Source organism: Chiloscyllium punctatum, unplaced genomic scaffold (assembly GCF_047496795.1).
Source record: "Chiloscyllium punctatum isolate Juve2018m unplaced genomic scaffold, sChiPun1.3 scaffold_85, whole genome shotgun sequence".
NCBI classification, from domain to species: Eukaryota; Metazoa; Chordata; class Chondrichthyes; order Orectolobiformes; family Hemiscylliidae; genus Chiloscyllium; species Chiloscyllium punctatum.
The window spans coordinates 410,575-414,498 of NW_027309819.1; the positions used below are offsets into that span (position 1 = coordinate 410,575).

General features: G+C 43.9%; 1 long non-coding RNA gene across 1 annotated transcript; it reads left to right on the top strand.

The window, feature by feature from the left end:
• Positions 1 to 529: 529 nt before the first annotated feature.
• LOC140471430 (uncharacterized) lies at positions 530 to 3,688 on the top strand. The gene is made up of 2 exons (XR_011957039.1): positions 530 to 752; positions 3,426 to 3,688. It is a non-coding gene; the product is annotated as an uncharacterized lncRNA (long non-coding RNA).
• The last annotated feature ends 236 nt before the right edge of the window (positions 3,689 to 3,924 follow it).

Sequence of the window (3,924 nt, forward strand, 5' to 3'; positions counted from 1 at the left end):
CGGATTGCATTCCTGTTTTAGCTGAACACATTGATTGTACCTTTTGTAGACAGAGGGATCTTGAGGAAAGGTTTGCTGTTCAGCTGGTGTCTGGCAAGGAATCGCATCACAGTGAACACGAGTTCACTTTATAGAAAAAGGTTCATTAATTGCATTGCAGCCAAATTGTATTTAATCAACACGCGTTATCAGTGAACTGCCTCTACATAGAATGGAGGCACAAAACTGGTGGGCTGAATGGACAACAGCAGTTCTCATTTTATGGTTCACAATGTTTAAACATAATAAGAGATATGTATATTGTATGGGGAAAACTGCATTGAAGAGATGTTCGGCCATTAACGAGAATAGGGAAAGCTCAATGAGTTGTATGACGTATTCCTTTCCTGATGCTTCTGTGCAGTGTGTGGGAAAGCTCTGTAAATATTGTCACAAGCTCTCAGCTGTTAGGAAGGAGGTCTCTGCAGGGTCAACAGGATTGTGTTTCCCGTTCCCTTTTCTGATAACGAGGCTGGTGCCGGGTGTTCTCTCTGAGTTTATCCTTTAAGACCTCGTAGCAGTTTGATACAATTGGGTGCCTTGCTTGGCCGTTTCAGAGACCACTGAAGAGTTTATAACATGTCTGTGTGTCTGGAGTCACTTTTAGGACAGACGAGGAAAGCACGGGAGATTCACTTCCTGAACGTATACTGGGGAAGGAGATCATCGTCTATAATCGACATTGAACAAATGATCACTATTACTGACACCAGGTATTAGATCCAGATATTTTCTTAATTGTTTTTAACTAGCACCAGTTGTCAGAGAATTATCCTGGTCTGGATTAGCAATGCAATGACAATTCCACAGCAGCACCATCTCCACATGGGGGCCTAGTGGAAACTACACTGAACTGATTAACTGTTCAAAAAAGGGAATAGGGATAATCCCGGGAATTACAGGCCAGTTAGTCTTATTTCTGTGGTAGGCAAAGTAATGGAAAGGGTACTGAGGGATAGGATTTACGAGTATCTGGAAAGACACTGCTTGATTAGGGACAGCCAGCACGGATTTGTGAAGGGTAGGTCTTGCCTTACAAGTCTTATTGAATTCTTCGAGGAGGTGACCAAGCATGTGGATGAGGGTAGAGCAGTGGATGTAGTGTACATGGATTTTAGTAAGGCATTTGATAAGGTTCCCCATGGTAGGCGTATGTGGAAAGTCAGGAGGCATGGGATAGAGGGAAATTTGGCCAATTGGATAGAAAACTGGCTAAACGGTCGAAGGCAGAGAGTGGTGGTAGGTGGTAAATATTCAGCCTGGAGCCCAGTTACAAGTGGAGTTCCGCAGGGATCAGTTCTGGGTCCTCTGCTGTTTGTAATTTTTATTAATGACTTAGATGAGGGAGTCGAAGGGTGGGTCAGTAAATTTGCAGATGATACGAAGATAGGTGGAGTTGTGGACAGTGAGGAGGACTGTTGTCGGCTGCAGAGGGACTTAGATATGATGCAGAGCTGGGCTGAGGAGTGGCAGATGGAGTTCAACCCTGCCAAGTGTGAGGTTGTCCATTTTGGAAGAACAAATAAGAATGCGGAATACAGGGTTAATGGTAGGGTTCTTGGTCAGGTGGAGGAACAGAGGGATCTTGGGGTCTATGTACATAGATCTTTGAAGGTTGCCACTCAGGTGGATAGAGTTTGTAAGAAGGCCTATGGAGTATTATCGTTCATTAGCAGAGGGATTGAATTCAAGAGTCATGAAGTGATGTTGCAGGTGTACAGGACTTTGGTTAGGCCACAGTTGGAGTACTGTGTGCAGTTCTGGTCGCCTCACTTTAGGAAAGATGTGGAAGCTTTGGAGAGGGTGCAGAGAAGATTTACCAGGATGTTGCCTGGAATGGAGAGTAGGTCGTACGAGGATAGGTTGAGAGTTCTCGGCCTTTTCTCGTTGGAACGGCGAAGAATGAGGGGTGACTTGATAGAGGTTTATAAGATGATAAGAGGAATAGATAGAGTAGACAGTCAGAAACTTTTCCCCCGGGTACAACAGAGTGTTACAAGGGGACATAAATTTAAGGTGAAGGGTGGAAGGTATAGGGGAGATGTCAGAGGTGGGTTCTTTACCCAGAGAGTGGTGGGGGCATGGAATGCGCTGCCCGTGGGAGTGGTGGAGTCAGAATCATTGGCGACCTTTAAGCGGCATTTGGATAGGTACATGGATGGGTGCTTAATCTAGGTTAGAAGTTCGGCACAACATCGTGGGCCGAAGGGCCTGTTCTGTGCTGTATTGTTCTATGTTCTATGTTCTATGATTATTTTTTGGACTGTGTGACAGCTCTTTCAAAAATAACCCCAACCAATTTGACTATCGTGATGGGACTGAGGGCGTGGTAATTGGTCTGATTGTAATTATTCCCTTCTTAGGGGATGGGACATAGTTGACTAATTACCCACATTAGGAGAAAGTGAGGACTGCAGTTGCTAATTACCCACATTGCCATGGAGTTGTCAGAGTTGGAGCTGGAATGAAACAGCTTCCCCAGCGACACGGCTTGTTGTGTAGCAAAAGCCCTCAGTCCTATTGCAGGAATGGTGTCAGGGCCAAATGCCTTTGTCGTATCTACAGTGTCCAGCTGTTGCTTCATGTCACGTGCAGTGAATTGAATTGATTAAGACGGGCATCTGTGATTCTGAGTGTATCATAGTGAGGGTGAGGTGGGTAATCGACACAACACTTCTGGCTGAGGATGGTGCAGATACTGTATCGTCTACATGGATGCACCGGGCTGTTCCATTATTTGGGATGGGGATATTTGTGGAGTCCTCTCCCCAGTAAGTTGTTTAATGGTTCATCGACTTTTATCCATGGATTTGACAGGACGACAGAGCTTAGATCTGATTTGGTAGTCTTGAGCTCATCTCTCTGTCTGTATCAGATGTTAGTCCTGCTGTTTGTAGTGTAACCAGTCAAGTGCGGTAGCTTTAATGGATTGTCATCAGCTTTAGGTGCACGTGATTCCGACCCGACCATGTTCACCTGCACTCGTCACTGACCCATGGATCGGCTTGATGGAAATGGTAGACGGATGGACTATCCGGGGGAAAAAGTTACAGATTGTCATTGAAATCTACAGCATCAGATGATAACCCAGTTTTAGCTGCAATATCGACAGTTCAATAATACTGACGGGCCCCAGTTCACACCGAGACCAATTCACCCATCAGCCCTGTATTCAGTGACCTACTCTGGTTTCTGATGCGGAAATACTTCCATTTTCATATTCTCATTCTGCTGGAAGTTTTTCCTTGTGTGATGCCTCCAATTTATTACATAAACTATATCCATTTAAGGTACTAATCTGAATCTTTTCCTTTCAGGAATGCAATCTTCTGTATTTAAAATGAATGTGTTTCCTTCTGTTTTTTTTTCCCTTGACCATGAATCAGAGCTCTGCAGTATCAGTGATGCCAGACTTATGCAGTTTCAGAGTCAAGGAACTTGTCACCATGTGTTGGTGTTCAGTTCCCAGTGTATGGCTCTCCATGATGGACAGGATGTTTGGGCATCTTTGACAATATGTCGTTGGAAATTATTCAACAAACAAAAATTGCTGAAGAAATGGCTAAAGACGTTGCAGAATTTTCTGGAGTGAATGCAGAGCTAAACTTCCAGTTCCAGTGAACCTTCTATAAAGCTTTTTGTATTTTTATTTCCAGTATCCATAGTCATTTGTTTAATTGAAAAATTGTTCTGTGCCTATTCATTTCTGGAGAAACTCAGCAGGTCTGTCAACATTTGCAGAGAGAGAGTAACAGAGTTAGCGTTTCCAGTCCAGTGTGACAATTCTTCAAAACAGAATACAATTGCAAAATGGTATTTTAATCCCTTGTTAGAAGTGGAGGATGGGTGGCAGGAAAAAGAGGGTGTGGCAAAAGATAAATGGAC